This window comes from Giraffa tippelskirchi, chromosome 10 (genome assembly GCF_054371585.1).
Source record: "Giraffa tippelskirchi isolate mGirTip1 chromosome 10, T2T-mGirTip1v1.2.pri, whole genome shotgun sequence".
Classification (NCBI taxonomy): Eukaryota; Metazoa; Chordata; class Mammalia; order Artiodactyla; family Giraffidae; genus Giraffa; species Giraffa tippelskirchi.
Genome location: NC_137284.1, coordinates 114,054,722 through 114,079,219, shown reverse-complemented (window position 1 = coordinate 114,079,219; position 24,498 = coordinate 114,054,722). Strand labels below are relative to the sequence as shown.

The 24,498-nt window shown below is 47.0% G+C and overlaps 1 long non-coding RNA gene across 1 annotated transcript; it reads right to left on the bottom strand.

Annotated features, from left to right (window-relative positions):
* Positions 1–3,780: 3,780 nt before the first annotated feature.
* On the bottom strand, positions 3,781–23,119 carry LOC145523850 (uncharacterized). The gene is made up of 3 exons (XR_014066928.1): positions 23,029–23,119; positions 19,745–21,564; positions 3,781–5,939 (listed from the first exon to the last, which is right to left on the bottom strand). It is a non-coding gene; the product is annotated as an uncharacterized LOC145523850 (long non-coding RNA).
* Between the last annotated feature and the right edge of the window lie 1,379 nt (positions 23,120–24,498).

Sequence of the window (24,498 nt, the reverse complement as noted above, 5' to 3'; positions counted from 1 at the left end):
ATTTTCTAAGACCTGGCAGCGCTGTTGCCCCCCAGCCCCGGGGCATGGAGAATAGGCGGGCGTGGAAGGATCTAGGATGATGTAATCCCAGGAGGGGAAATAGAGAAGAAAAACAAAACCCAGGAGACATACATGATTTGCTTTCGTTTCAAATGCATCATCCAAGGGGAACCCCTTTGGGTTGCACCTACTTGAGCTCAAGGGTCTGGGTCCTTAGATCTCCCAATATTGGGCAAGGTGTGAGCTTCCCACCTCTTCCTTGAGGGTGCAGGCTCTTGCTAAGGGAGATGGAAGGGAGAAGAAAAGCCTACTTGGGGTCCTGGGTGGCTGCAACCCCAAAGTAAACTCCATGACTTGGATGCCTCCACATAATAAAGTCATCAAGACTCCCAGACCTGGTTAATGATGCAGCAGCTAGAAATTTGGGGACAGCAAGACCCTGGCAGGAGGTGCAGATAGAAGCTTTCATAGAAGTTTTCAGACTCTCCTTGTTCTTCCTGTGTCTCCCTTTCTCTCTCCTATCTTTACTCCACTCAAGGGGGTCAGACCTCCAGGTACAAGTGGCTTTGCTCCCAGACCCTACTTGGATGAGATGGAGAGACTGGGAAGTTTGAGGACGGGTCTCTCATTGGTGGTTCAGACCTCAGAGACTCCAGAAGTGGCCACAACCTATTCCCCCCCCGCAAAAAAAAACCCCACAAACTTAACCACATTCAGTGTCCCACAAGGTTGTGACCTGGAGAGCCTAAAAATGCCATCTTCTAACCCAGAGGTTCCTGGATGCCTGAGAAGCAAAGCAGGAATTTTGCAAGCAGAAGGGAACAGAGAGGGGAAAAGCCACGGATTCTGCTGATTTCCTTAGTCCAAAATCAGTGCTTACAGAAGAAGGAGGGCACATGTCCTGTTTTGCTCTCTCGAATGTAATTTTTCTTTCTCTCACATGAAATTGAGGGTTTCTAAATGCCCTCACAGCAATTCGATATTTGATCCTTCCTATCCTTCCTATGGGAAATGAATCTGACCATGGCCTTCCTTGCTCTCCTCCTCCTGTGTTCTTCAGCCTCCTCAGAAGAGTCCACAGAAACATGGGAAGGCCCAAGGGAAATCTCTTGCTGCTGGAAATGACACTGCGTGGGACCCAGAATCCAGAAATGGTGAGTGGTTTCTCTTCAAAGCTGCCTGGGTCCTGGGGCTGGAGGAGAGGTTGGGCTGGGCAGCCAGGGGGCCTCCCTTGCCGCTGCACCTAGCCAGGAAAAGGGGTGGGCTCTCATGAAAATGGGCGAATATAGGGCCACCTGGAAAAATTAGCTTTCTCAACTCTCTAGATCACCCAGAGGAGGCATTCTCCGGCTGGGAGTGATTGTTGCCAATTCTAGTTTCCAGATTTGGTTTTCCGGCCCAGGAAAATTGGGGCCTTGTTTAAGTCTTTTCCTAGAAGTTATATGCTCGCTTGTTCTTCGGCTGTTTTCTATTAGCCAAATAGAGACTTCGCGTGAGATAATCTCGGTTTCTCCCTGTGACCTCTGAAACATATAATTTGGGGGAGATACTGTATTTAAAATGCCAATCCCCATAATGAGCCCAGCTTACCAGTATGAGCTCCCACCCTCCCCTTAATGAACAGAGCTGTTGAGAAATAATTTCACTTTGATCTAGTTTGTGACCTGATTTTTTGGCTTAAAGAAGACTGGGCAGCTAATTGGATTCTTCAGTTGCCTTTAATCTCCACCTCAACACTTGGAACCTGACCAAGCTGAATTAAATCAAGTCTGATAAACAAGAATGGAGCTGGCTCCCAGGTTAACAGCAGCAAGAAAATCCCCCCACCATGGTGGGGTTTAATGATCACAGTGTGGCTGGCACCTCACAAAAAAACATGAGGCTGTAGGCCTCCAGAACCTGCAGCACGGAAGTCTTCAGAATCCTTTCCCTTCCCTCCCAACACCCTGGATGTGGTTTAATTAGAGAGAGAAGGCGGGGTAGAGGGAGGTGGGGAAGACAAACTTACAGTTGGTGAGAGAGGCAGGGTTGGGGGTTCATCTCAAAGGGAGGCAGGAGGTTGAGGAGACTTTGTCCCTGGGAGAGGAAGCAGGCTGAGCCTTTGAGGACTGGACAGTAAAAGACTGCAATTTGAATTTCCAACCGTGCTCCAAGAGTGAGGGGGTGCAGGAGGGAAATAGGAGATGAGGGGCAGGGTTATGCAGCCTGAGGGGCTGGGAATCATGGGTTTTGTTTAATCTTTTCAGATGCCAGGATTTTGTGTTCTGCAGGCAAAGCAGAAGGAGGAAGGAGTATGTTGGGACCTCCCCATTTTTAGTGTGGGGCCAGAGAAAGCCTTCTCTTGGGCTCCTCCCCACCAGCCCCATGCTCCACTTTGCTTTCTGCCTAGGTTGCTGGAGAATTCTGAAGGATTACTTCCTCCAAGGCAGTGAGCTTTTGGTTTAGGTCAGGATCTCTCAATCTAGACACTATTGACATTTTGGGCTGGAATATTTTTTGCTGTGGAGGGTGTCTTGTGCACTGTAGAATGTTTAGCATCTCTGGCTTCTACCCACTAGATGCCAGTAGACCCTATCCCGGTTGTGACAATCTAAAATGTCTGCAGACTTTGCCAAATGTTCCCTGAGGGCCATAATCATCTCCCTGTGGAGAATTACTGGTTTACGCCTAGGTGAAGTAGGCATTTCTAGGGGGAAAAGTGGAGTGCTCAGAGGAGAGGCCCAGTTAAAGTGCTAACCTACTGTGTTCCCCTTTTGAGTAGCAAAGAAAATCACACTTTCTCAAAAAAAAAAAAAAAAAAGGAGTGCTCTACTTGAAATGATCTCTGTAGGGTTCCAGAGAGCTGGGGAAGCAGGATAGGAGCTGGTCTCTTCTTTTTTGGCCTTCTCGCCAGCTGGGTCGTGAGCACCTTCTCAGGGCTGCCTTGAACCTCCACTTGGAACACCTTCATGAAGCCTTTTAGAAGCCTGTAGCTTCTAGAGCATATAATCCAAACCATTAGACATACTGAATCCGGGACAAATGTGTGTGTGTTTAGACGCTGGAGGAAGGGGATCCAGGCCTCACCTTTTCAGGCAGGCTTGAGTGAAAGAAGGGCTTCCTAGGTGGCGCCAGTGGTAAAGAATCCACCTGCAATGCAGGAGACTTGGGTTCTGGGTCAGGAAGATCCCTAGAGGAGGAAATGGCAACCCATTCCAGTATTCTTGCCTGGAAAATTCCATGGACAGAGGAGCTTGGCGGGCTACAGTCTATGGGGTTGAAAAAGAGTCGGACACGACTGAGCACCAAGTGAAGGAAAGCTCCTTTCCTTGTCCTACCTGGTCTTGGAGTGGGAAATGGCTGAGTTTTGTGCAACCTGTGCTGTTGATGCTATCAGGGAGTGGAGGGCCTATTTCAAGTATGGAGGTGGGAGTCGGTCTCTGTGATGCTGGTGGGCAGATGCTTACCCAGTGGCTGCAGCCATTGCTTCCCTCCAGGTCTGAGACCTAGCTGACCTGGCCCAGCAATGTCTTCTGACCTAGATTTTCTAGAAACTGTAAGGTCCAGGAAATTATGAGTTTGGCATAGTTTATTGAACATTTGGCATTATTATTCTAATTCTGATGGAAAATAATTTTAAAAATAAGAATTTTTATCACAATTCAGCCATCTCAACCTGATCCTTCCTCTCTTCTTCCCCCTTCCTCTTTCCCTGCTCTTCCTCTTTCTACCTCCCCTTCTTTCCTTTCTTGTTTTCCTTTCAGAATGTGTCCATGCACATATAACACAAATGAAGGAATGTAAAGATTGAGAGAGATTAGTTTATTCCCAAGGGCAGTTCTATCAAGCTTAAATATCAATAATAAGACCAGGGTTACACTAGGTGATCCTTGTGCATATTTTTACCACAGGTATCCTGGGTCTCTTTTTCAGAACAGTTTACAAGCATTTAGGGCTAGCTAGACACAGGGTCTCTAGCTGTATTGAGCTTTAGGTATGTGACAAAAATCACTGAGTGCTTACAGAGTGCTAATCACTGTACAAATATGAACTCATTAATCTGCCTAACAATTCTAGGAATTATTATTGTCATCATCCTCATATTACAGATGGAGAGACAGAGACACAGCCAGGTTAAGAGGCAATGCCAGGACTGAACTCAAGCACTGGGTCCAGGGGCCGTGTTTTTAACCGCTAATTTGCTGTCTCTTGTTAATGTGCTGTGTGCAGACAGGGGCCCAGGGGACAGAAGTTGGAGAGGTGGGCATCTCTGTGCTAAGCAGGTAGCCACTGCTCTAGAAACCTTACTCTCAGCTTCAAAGCCAAATTCTCTGTCAATAACATGTCTATTAACAGAAGCTTTTCCGATCATTGAAAGTAAGTTATGGGAAATGTAATGCATATCCCTGGTATTTACTGCTTCAGGAACACAGGAGACATAATGAAGGAGGGAAGGTTGTAATTGTAGAAACACATCAATTCTAGGAACAGAAATCAGTGGCAGCCAGAGACGTTCTCCCCAGGTTTCCGGCCCTGCTGGTGGCCCCTCCACCAGGCTCCACAGAGGCAGGAACCCCCCAGAGGAGGAAAGGGGCCTGTTATAGGAGTCATCAACCTGTCACCACGGCTAGGGTGAATATGGCTTCTGAGTTGGGGGGAGGGGGTGGAGGCTTAGTCTTGAGCACCACCAGCTGCAGAGAAAGGGGGGAGGGGGCTGGGAGGTGGGGGCTGGAAGGAAGAGGCTAGAGGTGGAGCAGGCCTTCTCTACCTACCACCCCACAACAGACATTTATTGGGCTGGCAAGTCTCCGTGCTAGGCACCACTTGGCATTTAACATGAGCAAGGTGGTACTCATCCTCCAACATCCTTAATAATCTGTAAGTGTGTCCATGTGTGAGTTTGTGAGAGAAAGGTGGGGTGACACAGCTACATAAATGTTCACACTGAAGGCTGAGATAAGGACCCAGGGACAGCATGCCTAGTGTGCTGAGAGGTATGGGGGAGTGAAGGCTGGGGCAGGCAGCAAGGAGGCTGGAGTGCTTGTGCCAGGTCTAGAGAGTGTCTCTGATCCAGGACAGGCAGAGAGAGAGGGTTTTGGGAACAAGCACAAAGGGCAGTTTGGCTAAAGGTGGGGAGGCTAAGGAAGTATTGTCCAGCACCCACTACCTTCTAAATGCCGTGATTTGCAGGGGTATCTCATTTCACTTTCATGCCCAGCCCCCATGAATTGGACAGGGCTTTTATTCCAATCTTACAGGTGAGAAAACCGAGGCAGAGGGTCCATGATTCATGCTAGGTCCCAGGGCTGGGTGGCCAAGGCCAGGATCTCTGCGACCCGGGAGACCCCTCTCTCAGCCACTCTGAGCCAGGGCCATAGGCTTGTGCAGTTAAGTCGTGGTCAAGGCGAGCCCAAGTGGGAGGTTTTTGTTTGCGGTCTAAGAAAAAGCTGTGATGTTCTTACATTTCTGTATTTTCCTACTGCTGCCATCACATCCAACGGATGATATCCAATAGTTCTTGGAAGCGGGGGCTTTTTTTCCAAGGCTGGTCAGACGGCACCGTAGTTCGGGGAAGGGGACCAGGGCGCGGACAGCGCGAAGGCGTGGGCGGGCGGACCGGCGCGGCCTGGAGGACCGCGGGCCCGGCGAACGACCGCGGGAACGCGGAGCCCGGGGGAGCCCCAGCCGGCCGGGCCGAGCGCAGCGATGCCTCCTTCCGTCCGCTCCGGTCGCGTCCTCGGAGCTCGCTCGCTGCTGCTGACTGGAGAGCCGCCTCCGGCCGCCCGGCTTCTTCCGGCCAGCCTCGCTCGGGACTGTGGAGGGACCCGGCCCGCGCGGCGGCGAAATCGAAATGGGTCGGTGATACACCCTCTTCCGGCTTGGCGTCATGAGCCAAGGCTCCCGGCCCCGCGACTTAACCAACTGTGTGACCGGGCCAAGATCCTGGAACGTCTTCCAACCTGTGAAGAAAGGCTAATAATGACGACAGTATCAACAGTATCCTACAGTCTGCTTACCCCACGTGATGGGATCGAATGCGATCCTTTATTCAATGAACATAAACGCGATGTTCACCTACTCTGTAACAGGCACTATGCTGGGCTCCTTTCATTCTAAATTATTTTTCATTTGTGCCGTTTCGGATAAGTTATATTGAAATACTACGTACAAAAAAGTGCATAGTATCACAAAGTACCTGTGTAACCCGCAAGAGATCAAGAAACAGACGTAGCACCTTACTCCCCTCCCCCTCCCCCAGCCACTATCCTGACATCTAACACCAACAAATATTTCCATTTGACGAATAAATGATACTGTTAAAGGACATTGCGCACAGGCAGTAAAATGCTATCATCACCAAAGTTAAGTGCTATTGAGCTGGAGTGGCATTTTTCTGAGCACCTGTCTCTCCTGGATCTTTCCAATGGGCTGGAAGACTTGGTTTCTCATCCCCAGAACACCTAGGCACCCTCTTGTGATCTCTGGGATTCTTCCATGCAATAAGGTGCTTGGTTTCCATTCTGACGACTCTTCCTTCTGCAGCTAATGAGGGTGGCTTGGCTTTAACTCAGAAACGATAGGACAGATTTGGAGCATGGCTTGTTGTAATATTTATTAAGACAGCAAATATTATTAGTGTATTCATAATAACAACACATTTTTGAAGGTGAATGTCACCAGCCTGAGGCTCATCATAAAATGTCAATTAGGTTTTACTACCTTAAACAACAACTGAAGATTTCTTTAGAAATCTTTAGACAAGGCTGTTTAGACAAGTGTGGCAGCAGAAATTTCTTATTAAACAGTTTTTTCAAGTACCACTGGGTGGTGGATGGACCAGTATTGAAACGGTCCATCTTCAGTGTTACAGTATGCTGCTATGAGTTCCAGTCTAAAAACTGTGAACAGTAGGAGTCACCAGGTCCCTATGTTTTCTCCCACCCCCACATGTTCATTTCCTGTTAGGGTGATGGATAAAGGTTTTGTTTCCCTCTCCAGGCTGCCTGAGGATGCACTAGGACAGTGCCAGGAGCAACATATTTAGATACCAGAAATCCTTATCCAGCCAAACTGAGTCCTTTATGCTACCAGCTTGCTCCCAAGGGAGCTAAACATTCTCCAAACAGGGCTGCATCAGGGATGGAGAGTATGATGGAGAACAAACTCCTTACATATGAGTGGGGGTTTACAATTGGCCATTTCTCTCTCTCTTCAGTGGGGTTTATATGAATATTTCCTTGAATTTTGTTTTTGTGATGATGGAAAAATGTGAAATTTCAAAATTTGTTAATTTTGAAGGTGACTCTGGCTTTCATTCTGGTGTCAAACAGATTTAGCTTTAAGCTCCCACCCTACCACCTAGTTGATTTGTGACCTTTGTTAGCCTGCTCACAATTCTAAACTTGTTTCATCAACTCAAAAATGAATATGATGTTACCCAGATAACCCATAAGGCTGTTGTGAAGTGTAAGTTTTGTGATGGAGATAAAGCAGTTAGCACAGTGCCTAGAATAATATAGGTGTAATAGTAGTTTTAATTATATAATATCTATATTGCTATATAATGTAATTCTCACAGACATGGTAGAAATCATTCTAATTTTACAAGCAATAAAATAGGAAATATTGAGCCACTAACATATGCTACATCATGGATGAATCTTAAAAAATTATGCCAAGTGAAAGAAGACACAAAAGATTAGCTATTGTATGATTCCCTCCATTTAAAATTCCAGAAAAGCTAAATTTTTAGTGACAGAAAGTGGATTAGTGGGTGCCTCAAGCTGGAGGGAAGTAAGATTAACTGTAGGTCATGAGGGATCCTGGCAGGGCCAGGGGGATGAAAATGTTCGAAAACTGATTTATTGTGATGGTTGCACCACATAGTAGAGTTACTAAAAATCTTGGAATCATACACCTGAAATGAGTGAGTTTAATAACATATAAAGTATACATCAGCAAAGGTGTCTTAAAAACTCAGAGACTATCACAGAGAGGGAGAACAGAATACAGGTTTCCAACTAGGTGTTCTTTGAAAGTGAAAGTGAAAGTAGCTTAGTCATGTCCTACTCTTTGTGACCCCATAAACTATACAGTCCGTGGAATTCTCCAGGCCAGAATACTGGAGTGGGTAGCCTTTCCCTTCTCTAGTGAATCTTCCTAAACCAGGAATCAAACCAGGGTCTCCTGCATTGCAGGCAGATTTGGTATTTGCCTCCCATTGGGTAGGAGAGAGAAGGCAAACAGCAGGGGAGGAGCTATTGTTGCAATCGCCATTAAATCAGGGATGGAGCTAACCAAGACAATTAAGAGAATGTGGAGATGGCAGTGGCTTAAGGAGGGGAGAATGGAGGAAGCATAAGCTTTCCTAGGGGATATAAGAGTAGGCAATAGTTGTGGGTAATTTTTATTAAACTCAGTATTCTAGCAAGCATTATATTCTAAAGCTATATTCTCAATAGTCTAAAGAGCTTAGTGTTCTAAAATCTTTATATATATATGTATATATATAACCTTGTTTAAGTTGCATAACATTATAAAATGGGTAATGTTATTATGTCCATTTTTGAGGTGATGAACTTGAAACCCAGAGAAATTACATAACTTGACCAAAGTCATAAGTTAATATATGGCAGAGTCAGGATTAGAATCAGGATAGTTTGTTTCAGAACACCTGCCTCTTACACTGATGCTATTAATGCATATGAAAAGGAGGAGAAACATAACAGGGGTCTGAGCAAAAATCTTGACTTATGTGTGTGAGTGTGTGATTTTGGTATATTCTGAGATTTTTGCCTAAGGAAATATGTTGTTTTGTGTGTAACTAAGAATCACAACAGACATCTTGATAGGGGTGGATGCTCTTGGCTTGTTGTTGCGGGGTGCCATTTTACTATATGAATCTTTTAAAAGGCCAGACAATCCCTGCATTTCTGCATGTTTGAAGTGTGGCCATGCTTATTTCCCATAGTATGAATGGAGCTCATGTTTCTGGGACAATGTTCAGATTGATTTAAACAATCCCAGAGTCACATTCCCCTCTCCCAGCTCTTTCACAGTATCCCTCCTTCAGCCAAGAGTGCCCTGCCTAAATAAATAAATTTATTAAAAAAAAAGAGTGCCCTGCCTGCTCCAATTCTTGTCCCTGGAAATCCTATTCAACTTTCCAAGATTATTTCCTCTGGAAATTATGAAGACTTTATGGATTAAAAGAAAAAATGTTTTTAAAAAACCCCTTATTTTAAAGATCTACTTTCATGGTTTACCGTATTGAGAGAGAATATGTGCTGCTAGAAGACAAAATTACACAGAACTTGAGAAGTAAGGAGGATTAAAAACTTCATTGCTTTCAAGGGTGAAAAAATACTATACCTAATATTTTCATTTGAATAGATTAAGTGGAAATAATATTCTCATTTCTTTTATTCTTGCAGTTGAAAGGGGTTAAAAATTATTTGCACATATGAAACAAGCAGTTTATAAGTTATAATGAAGGAATGTAATTTTCTTGGGTGCTGTACAGGGAGGAGAAGAGGCTGAAGGGAAAAATAACACTAATGAAACAATCAGTAATGAAAAGTGATAACAATTTGGTGGTCTGAAGATGAGGAAAGTCTACGATTCTTAAAAAAAAACCTTTGTTATTTTTTGAGCACGGGAAATGCAAAACTAATGCGTGCTTATGTAAAAAGAAATAAAAATTTGAAGAAATATATAATGTGGTAAGTTAATGCCTCCTCTCATCATACCTCAAAGCTAAACAATGTAGCAGCTGGGTGTATATTCCTCTAGATGTATGTGCATATAAAATATACATATGCTTCCTATATAATCATCTATAAGAAGCCAATAATCATATCTGAATGAGTTTCAGAATTTACTTAAAAACTCACACTTTTATATAGAGTTTTTCCATTACTTGTTGAATCAGTTTATATATAGTTGGATGGTTTGGTTGTTTCCACTTTTTCATTATCACTGAAGTGATGCAATAAATATTTTTGAGTGCATTGTGTAGGAAAATTTTCAGGAAGTGAGGCTGTGGAGACAAAAGGAGTAATAACTACATTCACAGCTATCAAAATTACCTCGAAAGAGGTTTTAAATGTTTGTCTGTATATTGATTTTTATGCTTTGCCAGTAGCATGAGGGTGAGTGTCCTTGTATGCTGTTGTCAGTCTTCAAAGTTCTTTTGCACAATCTGAATCAGTAGAAACATAGGTTTTTGTGTTTGAACTTGACAGAGCTCTGCCTCTGTAAAGGGCAGGCTGGACTGGGTGAGGGGCCTGGAAAGAACACCATGTCTGGGCGCACTGGGGTGTATCCAGAGGAGCGGCCCGGGAGTCACGGTGTTTGCAGGGCTCCCCACGACTAGAGGGGTGGTACCCGGTCACCTAGAGGCTTTCTGGCAGATGGAGAATCCCTGTTGAAGCCGGCAGGAATGCGCTCGCCCAACCCACTGTTGCTCCAGGGTCGAATTTCCTTCCGACAAATACGTGGCGTCGGTTTGGGGGTTTCTCGGCCGCTTGGCCCCTTCCCCACCATCACCAGCCCACCGGCTGCCAGGATGCCGCTCCCCGGGGGTTCTCGGCAGGAGCGGCGGTGCCCACCACGCGCCAACCTGACCCTAGCCGTGAGTCGCTGAGTGGCGGGCCGCGCGAGCCCAGCACCTACCCTAGGCATTGTTGGCACCTAGCGTCCACTGTGGCTGGACCCTGAAGGCCTGGTACCTGCAGACGAAGGGTCATTTCCTGCCCCCTACATCCTCTTTCCAACCGCGACTGGCAGACCACCTGGGTTAGAAGCAAACAGGCCCAGGCTGACCCAGATCACTGCAGGTGCACCAGGGAAACAGGCTGAAATAGGAGCTCAGACCAGACTAGCCGGCTCAGTCTTGGCCAACACAGCCATATTCTCCACGTGGGGGACCCTCCATCAACTGGGCTACCAGCCAGGTCCCCACCTAATCAGTTTCTTCCTCCAGTCAGTGGAATGCAGAAGTCCCCCCAACTGGACTAGTAGGGAAATTTGGCCCTAGAGTCATCAGCTAGTACAGAATTTTATAACAATTCGAATTAGCTGCCAGCACGTAAAAACATTTGCAAATGAAATATTTGGAAACACTATTAGCTGATGCTAATCTGGCATCCCAGTCTCTGCCATCCTCAGTTTCTTAATATGAGCAAGCCGTCTCTCTCACTGCTACTACCAGGCTACTGCTATAGGCAGTGTGTGACTCCTGCTGGGGTTACAAAATGTTGTGGTTGGGACACTCTAAACACAAATCCCTTCAGCTTCCTCTGATACACAGTGCTGTGAATTTGTCAAGGTCACCAGTGTGTGGCAGAGTTGGGACTGCACTCTATTTACTGACAAAGGTCCAGAGGAGTGAAGTGACCTGTCCAAGGTCATTCAGCCAGGCAACGGCAGGGGCAGTACTAGAGTCCATTTCCCTGACCACTGGCTCATTCTCTTGACTGCCCAGGGGCCTCAGTACCACATAGTCATTGGCCAAAGATGCTGCACATGACCCTGACCTGGGCTCTTGGCTTTTGACTTAGTGATTGGTTAGACTCCATTCTACAGGTGTAGATGGAAACAGAGTTTCCCTTGCTACTACCTATGCCTATAGAATGGAGACAATCCCTAATGGACAGCATGTGTCTTATTTCCACCTTTCAGGGGCTGGATTCTTGTCTAAGAAACATCACAGACCCATGGGCAGCTATTCCTCATCCTGGTGCACAGGTCTGAAAACAGACCTGGCCAGTACTACAGCGATTCTACTTGAATGTGCTAATCTGATCCCACTAGAAATCCACTGTCTAGCCATCAGGGGAATTTTCCCAGACCTTTAAACTCGCCACCTACAGAGTGAATGAAGACAGCAAAAGCAAGAGCCACTTTATATGGCCAGCCCTGTCACGATTCTGTGTCCTGTCCCCCATTTTTCACTGGGAAGCCAGGAAGAATTGGTTTCACAGTGGTGAGACTCCCTATCATAAAACAAACATAGGGAAACACGGTGGGTGAAAAGGGAGTTGCTACAGTTAATAACTGATGTGGAAAAAGAGAAAAACTTCTGAAACGGTTTCTTATTTTACTTAAGAGTATTTCCCACCCAAGACTAAAGCACATAAAACAAGCCAGAGACCCTGATGTCCCTCCATCAAGGATATAAAAATTTGAGGCATTTATGTTAAGTTAGCATCTGGAGTATCTATCAGTAACTGCGTTAGCTCTTCAAACATATCCTCTTACCTCCTTAGCAGAAAGTGAACAGCTTTTTACAAAACCTACATTTTTGCATGTGAGAGGCTCAATTTGGATTTGAAATCACTCACTCTATATGAAATTACCACCCCATTTTAATAAGATCCAAGATGTTTAATAGCTCACTGAAGGTTTCACAGCAAATTGAGAACAGAAATAGAAATAGAAGGATTGGCTGTTTTTCTCAATTGATCTCCTGAGAATGGCTTGTTCATTTTCATTCTGTATCCAGAGAAACTTCTCATTTGCCATCTTCACAATCCCTCTATAATATCTCACTTAATTATCACTGTGCAGGTAAAATTATTTTTTTTAACTGGCATATTGTACATGTAAAAATAATTAGGTCTCTGTTATACTCTAGCAATTTTTTCTTTGGTTCAGCTGTTTGCCTGGAAAAAGGTTTAGGGTAGCCTGAAGTTCTCTGAAGATGTTTTATAATTTGTCAGTGGAAAATCTCTCACACACATGCATACATCCACACCCTTTATCACAACTCTGAAACCTTGGGAAATTTACATTTTCTTATAGGTCTCTCTTTTCTTTCTATCTCTCTACCTCCCTCCTTCCCCTTTCTTGCTCTCTCTTTTTAATTTGGAAAACAGAATTCCTTCATTTCCCATTCTCCTGGTGTGGTGCTCCATGATGTCAGAGATCCAGGCTTCTTCCACCTCGTTGCTCTGCCATATGTAGGTCTGGGATCTCGGTAGACAAGCTTCAGGCAGGACAGAGAAACAGTAAACATGACTGTGTAAGGGTTTATACACTTCTGTCTTTTAGGGATAGTGCCTGGAAGCTGCCACATAACATTCTGCTGACATCACTGGGTCAGAATTTACTTCCAGTGTTACCCCTACTTGCAAGGGAGGCAGGGCAATGTGGTCTTTAGATGTGAAAGCCATGTGTACTGCTGAATTTTGGAACTCTTTCATTACGAAAGAAGGGGAGAAAGTTAGCAGTCTCTGTCACAGTCACTCTGTAACTGAGTGTTATCCTCTGTAAGAGGATATGGCACACAGCACATCCAAGTGTGCTAAGTCACTTCAGTTGTCTCTGACTCGGCGACCCTATGAACTGTAGCTCACCAGGCTCCTCTGTCCATGGGATTCTCCAGTCAAGAGTACTGGAGTGGGTTGCCATTCCCTCCTCCAAGGAATCCTCCAGACCCAGGGGTCAAACCCGTGTCTTTCATGTCTCCTGCTTTGGCAGGCAGGTACTTTATCATTAGTGCCACCTGGGAAGCCCCAGGGTGCACAGTAGGACCCCAGCAAATATTTTTTAGATTGAGTTTATCTTTTGAGGGTTTCTGAGACAATCACCAGAAAGACGAATAACACTGGAACCTTCTGCTGGGCATAGGGACAAGAAGTTGGGAGTGGAAGCTGGTGAAGGGGAATCAAATAGTTTTGCTTTCCGAATTGGCTGTACCCTTAAGCCAGCCGGCTGGAGAAAGGAGAAATCTTTGTAATGTACTCCCTCCACCTTCCAATATACACTGAAAACATTGCCCAACATGGCAGCCTCCTTGCATTTCTTATACTATCCACCTCCCACAGATATCAAAGAAAGTCCCATGCCACCAAAACTCTCTCTCTTCCCTCAAAATAGGAGAGAGACTGTCAGGAGTAGTTCTCATTTAGCAATTTATTTTTTAAAATATTTATATTTATTTACTTATTTGGCTGCACAGGGTCTTAGTTGTGGCATATGGGATCTACCCCAACCAGGGATCAAACCCAGGGCCCCAGCATTGACAGATCAGAGTTTTAGCCACTGGACTACTAGGGGAGTCCCTCATTTAGCAATTTATTATATTTGCGGCATTAAGCCAGTGACATTACTGTAAGGCACTGGGTGCAGAATTTCTCAAGGAAACAATCTGAAGGAAGTGAGAGGTCTTGGAACTCCACTCATGTCCTACTCTCATTTCCTCAATCCTGCTACTAAGCCTGCCCCTCCCCTGCCCCAGCCTTCCTTTTACCCACTCTTATAACACTGGTAAAGTGTTGTTGAGTCGCTAAGGACTGAGAGGTGATGGCTTAAAATGGGACTCCTCCCAGAGGGTGTGCTCCTTAATAAGCAGAAGAAAACCTTTATGAGTCCAAAGATTAAGAGCTAAAATGGCAGGTAATAGGGCTCTATCTGGGCTAGTAACTGCAGGAAGATGACCAGGCAGCTATTGTTTATCCCCATTTTACAGGGAAGCTCCTGAAGGTTAAGCAACTTGTCCCAGCCCACTAGTGGTGGAGCCAGAACTGAACCCTATGTCTCTCTAGCTCTGATTATAAGTGGCTGCCCACTGGTATATCTGTCCCAGGCGTGGAGCACTTGCTTCACTCATCTTCCTTTATTCCACAAACTTACAAAACTCCCTTGGGCTTATAGTCAGGGAAGTAACACATCATAGTAGTAACAGCTAAATTGAGACTTACTACAAGCTAGATAGTCTTCTAAGTTCTATATATATAAAACTAACTCATTTTATCTTCATATGACCCCATTTTATATATGAAGAAACTGAGGCTTTAAGAAGTTAAGTAACTTGCCCAACATTACTCAACTGCTATAGTGAATGTCAGAACTGTAATCAGAACCCAAGCTGTCTAACTTGAGTTTGGGCACTTAAGTTTTAGGCTAAATTGCCACTATAGTTAAGAGGGCAACAGTGGTTTGCTATTATTATTTATGTATTATCTGCCTATACCTTTAAACTACCATAAAGGGGAAATTCCATCATCACACTAGGCATGTCTTGACTTTTTTTCTCCCTATCCAAGTTCCCAGTGAATGGAGTTATAGAAAGGACTCAGGAACCTGGATGCCATCTATGATGATACCGCAAAGATGGTACCAACCAGATAATTTCTTTACTTCAGTTATACATTTACCATCTCCATATTTGTTTGAACTCCAACAAGTGCATGAATGTACCTTAGTTTTGCTGTGTAATTTTTTCTGGGATATGTTAGCCATCATGCGAGGAGAAGGGCATATCATATAGTGGTTCTCTGGGCACCATTCCCCTTTACTTCACATTCACTGCTGGTTCTCACTCTCGAAGAGTATAATGTTGAGTAAGGAGAATCAGAAACAGAGGGTGAAGTACGGGTACTTCCCTGGTAGCTCAGCTGGTAAGGAATCTGCCTGCAATGCAGGAGACTTGGGTTTGATCCCTGGGTTGGGAAGATCCCCTGGAAGAGGGCATGGCAACCCACTCTAGTATTCTTGCCTTGAGAATCCGCATGGACAGAGGAGCCTGGCAGGCTACAGTCCACGGAGTCACAAAGAGTCTGATATGACTGAGTGACTAAGCATACAGCACAGGGACACTGAAGTGAGTACCACCATAGACCAGACACTGTGCTAGGCCCTTTCCGCTTGGCATCTCATTAAATCTTTAGGACAGCTCCATGAGGCAGACCTCATATCATCCCTTAGATCTAATGTCCTGCAGCTTTGGTCTGCACAGGGTCACTGGAGTAAGTGCCAGAGCTGAGGTTCAAGCTCAGGTTCATCTGGCTTCCAAGTGCATGTTCTTACCTTGAAACCAAGTGTCTTTGCAGTACCAGATGTCTTGGCCAGGTGAGTTTGAGAGCACTCCTCCACTACTGATTCTGTGCTCATAGAAGTTACAGGTTATCTTCTATTTTCCCAAAGGTCTCTGGGATCTGTCTCTCTTCCTCCTGGACTCAAAATTCAGGCCTTACTACACTCCTTCTTTCTCCTCTCCTGCTAGATCAGACCTCAAAATCTACATCCATAGTGAGAGTGAATTTATAGCTATTGGAAATAAAATTTGGTATTTACAAACCTGGGTTTCCTTCCTGGGTCTCCCATTTGCTATCTGTGTGACCTCAAGCCAGTTGCTTAACCTCTTTATGCCTCAGTTTCCTCTTCTGTAAAATGGGGAGACCTATATGTTCCTCTGAGACTTGTTGTGAGGCTTGGATGTGAGCATGCATCACATTCTTAGCTTAGAGCCTAAGCACACAGGCTTTTGTTCTTTTCATTGTACTGGGAAAAGATTAGGATTGTGATGAAAGGAAGATTCTAATAAAACGAAAACTGGTCCATTTTTGGAGGTAGTCTGGCTCTTCAGTTGCAGATGGGCCATATTCAGGATTGAAAGTATAGTCTGAGTGTTGGCACTTGGGAAAGCGTAAACCCCTGCCTCAGGCCTAAGACCAGGGCAGAGTTGTATCCTGGGTATGGGTTTCTTTGGCCCTTTCCATGACTATTTTTAAAACTGACCTTTCTTTCCTCTTCTAATTCTTTCCAAGAACAGTAAGGCTGACTCCAGAATAATTAGGAAAACATTCCAAAGTTGACATAATGCCAATAATGGAAATTATGAAAGAACTTTAAATCCATTATAACAAAAACTTGCACTAACAGCACATTATATTTTGAATACTTATAAATTGTCAGTAGTACTTCACAACTGTCTGGCTTTCTTTTGAGTGTCTGTCTGTATTGCCAGGCTTTAAGGATGGGCAGGGACTAAGAATAATTCATTCATTCTGTAGAATTCTCTGCAAAATTCATATGCTTGTCTGTGAAGTGCCTGAGACTTCACATGCTTATTGAGGCTCTGTGACCTTGGTCAAGTCCTCTGAACTCTCTGGATCTTTGCTTCCTCAAATGGAAACTGAAAAGAACATCTCTGGCCTCTTTGACGTCATTAGAGAGTTGGGGAGGAGCAAACAAAATGCTGGACAGAGAAGTCTTTCAAAGCAACCTAAATGAATAGATAAGTGTCAAGGATTAATATGATGATATGTGTATGATATGTATGATATGTGTATGATATGTATGAAAGAAAAAAATAAGAAGCAAAGCCAAAGAAGTCAAAAGCAGCAACCGTATTCCTTGCTTTGCCATTCATTAACTGAGTGATTTGAGGGGAGGCACTTAACTTCCATGGGTCTCAGTTTCCTCATCAATGGGAATTATAGTAATAGCTGTTCTTCCTATTACACAGAATTATTGTGTCAAATGGGACTGTGGGTGTAAAAATGTTACCTAAATAAGAAAAGACCAATTGTTAATTGTTATTAATATTAGAAGTAGTAATGCCTAGTGAAGTTGCAGTATTCTTCACTGGCATCCAACTAGTTTAGCCTTCTTTGGAAATGAGATCAGTCTATTTAGATCCTAGGGCATGATCTGTTGGCTTCAACAGGCAGGGGTTCAATCCCATGAGTAGGAGACTGGCATCTAGCATCACACTGTTGGATTTAGATCTCACCTCTGTCACTAACAGGATGTGTTATTTTGAGTAAGCATTTAACCCTTCTTCAACTTGGTTTCTCTATCTTACCTCATGGAGTTATGAGGATTAAACAATATGATACATGTAAAGCATTTAGAGTAGTACCCAGTAAACAAAGATATTTATGGCTATCTTTATTCTTGGTGGCACTCTGGCCTCATGATGCCTAATTTATAACATTAGTTATATATTTAATTTATCAAATAACATCCCAGAGTATGTCTGATACTAGAAAAATCTGAATGAACAAGCGTTTGTATCTATAGTTAAATGGATAGGCCTTATGATTCCTACTAAAGCTGCTTGCTTTTAACCAGCTACCACAGCTGCCTAAATCACCATCTTGAGAAATCTGGAAAGAAAAATACTTGTATACATCAAGGCAGGAGGTGCTGGCAAACCCCACTGAGTCCCAGTGCATAGTCCTTGGGGGGCCCATAGAAAACCTATTGCTATGCCTCACCTTTCCTTGTCCCCAGTTACTCCCATGACCCTCCTTTCCATTCTGGCTGTTCTCTAGCAAGATAGAGGATACCCATGGAAGATCTACTCTTCCCCACTCTAAAGCCAGCAAACCAATCACATCTCAAAGCCTCTGATTCCTTTCTGTGAAGGGAATGTCTGGGTAGGGCAAGTTTTCCACTCTGCTCCAGCTGTTGTACTTCCAGGGTAGTTTCTAATACACCAGTGAGTAAGGAATGTCCTTAGGCAATAGATGAATGAGATGAGTGAGGAGCTAAATTAAATAATGATATCGTTAGGTAGTAAGTTAGTGCACAAAGAGACACATGGAGGTGATAATGTGTAAAGAATAAGGGTGAATAAACATGTGTAAATGAGGCATAAAGCTCTGCACCAGAGGTTGAAACACAAGTCACCTTAATAAAAGCTGTTCCAGGCAGAGTGAAGAATCATGGGAACTTAGAAACTAAGGTAATGGAATCCATAGGGCAGCAGTTCTTAAATTGGTGTGTGCACCAAAATCACTTGGAGGGCGCGTTAAAATGCAGGTTGCTGCCCACCCACCCCGACCAGAGTTTCTAATTCAGCAAGTCTGGAGTGGGACTGAGAATTTACATTTCTAACAAGTTCCCAGGTAATGCAGGGAGCACACTTCAAGAAGCACCTCGAAGGGAATCTGAAAAGACTTGCTGCCAGGAGAGTTACTGCTGAGAACTAAGTGAGGTTCAAAGAACCCTTTGAGGTCTGTAGAGACAAGGGTGTCCAAGGGGACCCCCTGGGCTTTCTGTACCTGGGCTTTCTGCACCACAACAAATTGGGTGGATTCTTGCCTTTGGGTTGTGATTTGCTGGCTGACCAGGAAATCAATAAGACACCCTCACCTATGCTGACCTGGTCATACTGGCTGACCAGGGGAATCGATAAGACACCCTCACCTATGTGACCCTCCTTTAAGCAAGCTTCGACTGGTTGGGGGGAAATGTTCTCTGCCGGCTCTCAAAGGAGTGGGGAGGGTAGCATCTCAGAGTTGTTTGTTCTTTCCAGCCTCTCACGGGTAATAACCCGTTCCCACAAGACAAGGCTAAGGGGCCGTGACCTGCCATCCATTCCTCCTGGGGTCCAGTTCGGAAGGCTGGCTCTTAGAGCGAGGGGAGACTCCCTCCTGAGCGAAGGTGGGCTTCAGGGATGAGATTGAGGCTGCCGCCCCCTCCAGAGTCGCGGGATCGGAGCCAGCGGAGATGCTGGGACAAGTCTCGACTTCCTCCTCTGGCGGTCGGCAGTGGGGGGCGCACCAAGACAGCAGTTCAGGAGCTGCGCTTTGTCACCGCGGTGGCCAGGGGAGGGAGCGGAGGAGGGCGCAGAAAAGGGTCAAGGGGACAGGACGGGGCGGTTGACCGGCTCTCCGGCCGGACAGGGACGTTCAAAGGGCTGCGGGCCACACTTCGCATGGCCCTGCGGGGTAAAGGAAAGGACTGAGATTCCAGGCCTGGGCCCAGACTGCGCGGGCACTCCTGTGCTGGGCCTTTGACACCCTGTTCTCCGCGGCGACATTCCTCCTGCTCTTCCTCCACTACAACAAACCCTTGATAGTCTGTACCCCACCTACGAAACGTAGCGCTGCAGGCAAGTGGGCACCCTCACTGGCTCGCTAAAAGATTTCTGAGCCGGGAACGCATAGTCCCTCCACGTCGCGGCGCCCTCCGGCCCTCCGGGTTCTTAGCCAACGTTTTTACTAGGCGCCGCTCATCTGAGACTTACGGTAACAGCTGAAGCTGGCTCAAGCTCCTCGCTCACCCTCTGCAGTGGCGGAAGCAGCGTCCATCCATCCAGCCTGAGGAGGGTGGCCACTGCCGGGTCTTTCAGTCATATCCGAGGCACTGCAGTGGTCTATCTGCGGTGTCAGGGGACGTAGTCCTCGGCCCTGGGAACTCAGTGTTAACCTCACAAACAGAATCTGACTTTTGAAGGCTGGACGACTTGGGTTAAAATCCCAGTTCCGGCCACTTCCCAGCTGAGTAACCCTGGGCGAGTTCCTCAACCTGAGATTCAGCTTTTCTTCTGCACATCCGGAGGAACTGTACCCCATCGGGACTCCCTAAAGCTCAGTTGGAGGAAGGGGCTAGCCTGGGTCGGGAGGGGCTCTAAAAAACTCGGTCCCCGCAACTTCTCACACAAAGGTTTTTCCATTTCGGAGGGAGCGGCTTAGCCGACCCAACTGGTTGGACTTCCTCGCGTGCCGGCGGTTCCCCACCCCTCACCCGGGAGACCGACTCCTCCGTTCGCAGTCCCGCGCCACCGCGTCTCCTGGCCTGGCGAAGCCGAGAAGGCGGAGAGGAAGGGGCCGCGGCCTCCTCCTTGGCTCGGGAACCGGGAGAGACAGGCGGTCAGTGAGCATACAGAAACAAGAGACTCACAGGGAGACCCGCAACGGGAGGGAGCGTTTAGGGCATTTAAGGCTAGTTAAATCGTAGAAGACAGATCCCACTGGGTAATGACTCCACCAAGATTGGGGTCCTCCGGCTGGACCACCCAGATGGGTGCCTCAGTAGGCAGGCTCCCTCTACCAGCACCTGGGTGAGGGGTGGGTGTGTTCCACTGCGAGGAGGAGGGGAGATGCCAGGCTCTTCTGGCCTTTGGGCAGTCCAGAAAGTTTGGAAATGGTTTGTGCCCAGTCAAAATTTATTAAAAACAAAACTGAAGGACTACTATACCCTCCCTCCTCCTCCCCAGGAGGGAAAGCAACCCATAATGGTCTCCATAATAACCGTCCAGTTCCTTGCACTGTGGCTCACCCTTATCTCAAGGGAAGGTCAGCCCAAATGATGTCCTGCCTGTAACAACAGAAGCACTAGACCCACCGTTCTCTCCACCCAGATGCCACCTCCCAGGTCTGGTTTTGAATGGAGGCCTGTGCAGAGCCTGGAGGATGTGTGGGCAGGCTGAGCCAGTCCCTAAGGTTTTGGCCCTTGGGCCAATCAATGCTGGAAGACAGTTTGACAGAGGTAGCTGCCGTTTAAGGGAAAACATCTGGTAAAGCCATACCTCCTTACCAGAGAGATTAGGCAATTGTGTCTGAAGTTTGGTGGCTCTATTTGGATTGTGGAGGGCATGGGAAACTGAAGGCTAACTTCAGTGTCTCTGTGCATTTTTCTGGAGAGAGGTTTGCCAGATACATGGAGGCCATAATGCCCTAGATGTTAAAACTGGCTAGGTAAGCCTGATGAATTTTCCTCCTTTTCAGATAGTTGCTCAGGGCCTCAGTGGATTGTGATGGTCAGAGAAACTAGATTTTGTCTCTCAGGGTCTCCAGAATCACCTGCTGCGATGACATTCCTATTTGTAATTCAGGCCCTGAAGACTCTTGCCACCTGCAGTTAGTCTCTCTTACCCCATACCATGAAGGGTGTCTCCAGCCTCTCCGTAGGTCATGCATAATCCCCACTCAGCCTCTGATTCCTTTCTTAAAAGAAAAAAGGAATTTCTTCTTTTTTCTTCTTTTCTTAAAAGAAGAGGCCTTCTCTAGAACAAGTTTCCAAATGACTTTGGGCCATTTTATTCCTTGCTTTTCTTCTTCATGCCTAAAATGAGTGGTTAGAGGTTAGTTGCCTACACCTCTCCCTGCTCCCCCACCTCCCCTACCCCAACACACATTTTTCCTAGCCCCTGTGAATTCATCTTGGCAAAAGCCCACAAGTGGAGGTTTTGGAAGGAAAGACTCAGAATATGATGCCTGGCACTTTCTAATAGCTTCAGTTGTTGTGAGTGTGGTCCTGAAGTTAGAGCGATGGGAGATGAGTCATTTATATATGAGCCTCCTCTCTGTGCTTCAGAAAGTAGGAGTGATTCACAAGATCTTCCTTAGTCTTGTGACAATGAAAAGAGCTAATACAGGTAAAATGCTACAACAGTGACTGCTCTTATCATGTGAGGTTTCTAGACTTCCACATGCAGTTTCTCTTTGCCCTCTTGGGAAATTATGGAGGAGCAGGGTGAGGACAGTTCAGGTATATGGGTCTTTGAGCCTCCTGATTCTGAGGGCAGATGGATACCCTCTCTGTGAGGCCTCTGAACCCAGCTTGACCCCAGAAAAGGGTAGGAGCTTGTGGAGGCTGCCTTATGGAGTGTTAAGGCACTGTCAGATGTTAAGTTATCCCTGTTTGCTAAGGAGGGACAAGGACTTGGAAGGAGCACTAGTCCAGGGTCCAGCGTTCAGCCAGGCCCTGGTCGTGAATCAAGACCACTGGTCACCCTATCCATATAGGAGAAAAGGCACTGCTGCTTGCTTTTAAAGGTGTAAGAGTCAAGGAGAAATAGGCATCAAAGCGCTTGGTAATTAAAGCAAATTTCAGGACAGTGATGGTGAAACCCACCCGCCCCCATACCATCTCTGCTAGCATAGGGGAGGGGGATGTCTGGGCCTTTGGGTGCTTGCGTGTTGGAGAACTGTGACCAAAACATGGGCCCTTCCAGCTGATAGCTTCAAGAAGAAGCAAGCCTTGGGCTTGAGGAGGTCCTCCAGCTCCTGGATGGTTAGGTGGTGGGTATAGGTTGTAGGCTGTCTAGGGCTTGGATGCCACTGGGCTCAGGCCTATAGGAGCCAAGGGTTGACAGGTGTGGAAGCAAGAGTGACTGCGGGACCGGCTGGCTCCAAGAACATGAGGAGCAGGTGTCATGGGCCAGTGAAAACATCCGAAAACATCCAGTTTCCTGTCTCGGGTGCCTGGCCCTTGGCTCCAGGAGTACAGAGAAGGGGATGCTTGCTCAGAGTTCCGGAAGCCACAGGTTCTGCCTGCCTGAAGGAAAAACTGTTTTGTGGTGCCCACTGCTGGCTCACGACCACCAGCCCCCTATACAGGGTGGGCAATGGGGTGGGGGAAGTGGGCAGGGCATGATCTGCCTCCTCATTCCCCAGAAAGCCCCACGGCTGGGCTTCTGAGATCCAGTTGACCTTGCTCCCTAAGGAGCACACCTTGCAGTGCCTCTGTGCTCTGGGTTCAGCAGCTGCCAGGGAGTAGATGGGGACCGACCGCCGGAAGTCTCACCTCCCACTATTACCGCAGTGGAGACTCCACCGCGCGGGGAAACTTCGATGGCCTCGGCTTGGAAGGTGACCGAGGGTCCCAGATCAACGCCACGGCAGCCCGGCGACGCTTACTCTTTAAAGAGAAGCTCCCTTTGCTCTGACATTTCACCAAAGTAAGAAGCAAAAACATTTTCTTGATTAAAATTTTGCCCACACTGAAGTAGCCAAATCAGCTCCAGAACCCTATTCCTCTTCCCTCCTCATCTCCTCGCCCCTTCCTTTCGGCCAGAACGCGTGCCTGCTGCCAGGAGGCCCAGCATCCAGCTGGAGAAGGTACTCAGGGCCTCAGACTATCGCTCTGAGCGGGTCCTCTGGCCACTGAGGCGTTCCCTACCCCCTGCCTCAGCTCTCCGGAGCCGGGGTTTTCTCGGGAAGCGAAGAGGCTCCTGCGGATCGGCGCGTCTGGTGGCCCTGGCCCAGCTTCCGATTCCGTTTAACACAACCCACGCATCTTATCTCCGCGTCGCCTCCCCATGGTTCCCATCCACCCCCAGCCCAGCCCAGCCCAGCCCAGCCCAGCCCAGCCCAGCCCAGCCCGGCGGAAGCGGGGCCGCGAGCTTTTGAAGTCCGGAGAATTTCAATCCCAGAGGAGCCGGCTGGACCTAAACCCCCCGCCCCAGCGGGGGAGGGGACAGGAGGCCCGCAGACAGGAGGGGGTTGTCCTTCCCGCCGCGGGAGGTGAGAAGCGGTGGGGGCCCGGGCCAGACCCCACTTAGACTGCTATCACCCCCTCTCTTTTATGGGGTCGTCCAGGCCTCGGCGACGCGCGGGCTTTATTCCCTCTGTGAATTTACCTTTCTTCTGCCGCATAGGGAATAACCTCCATGATACAGTGATAACCACGCTATTAAAGTGCCTCCCGTAAACCAAAAACAAACACTGCCTCCCTACACCCCACCAAGAAAACCCCAACTAGAAACAGTGCCCTTATCGAGTCTCCTTCTGTTTTCTTCTTCCTCTTGTTAAAAAGTAGACCTCTCTTCATCTGGTATTAATGAAAGATGCCTTTGGAAGAAGTGATATTTGGTTTAAAAAGGAAAAATTTTTTCTCCTGCCACCGAGGTACCTTAGGCGCCTAAAGATAGGGGAAATCGAGACATTTTGAAAGAGTGGCGGCAGGAGTCGGGAGACAGATGAAGGTGTCCCTGAAGCTTCAGATCCGAAGCCCAGAAGAGGGAGCCCCCTCCGGGAGAGGCTGAGCCCGTGGCTCGAGCCTCCTTCCTCCTGGGACGCCAGGGGAAGTCCGGCTCGGAGGGGCCGGGCCCAGGAAGGAGACGCATGTGGCACCTCTTGATCCCTCAATCCTACTCCCCTTTCATCTCACACGGAAAAACCGGAGGAAAAGAGGATCAAACACAGAGCACTCCCATTGAATGCAAAGCTGGGGGCGGGGCGGGCAGCCAGGAGTCCCTCTGAGGACCCGGCCTCG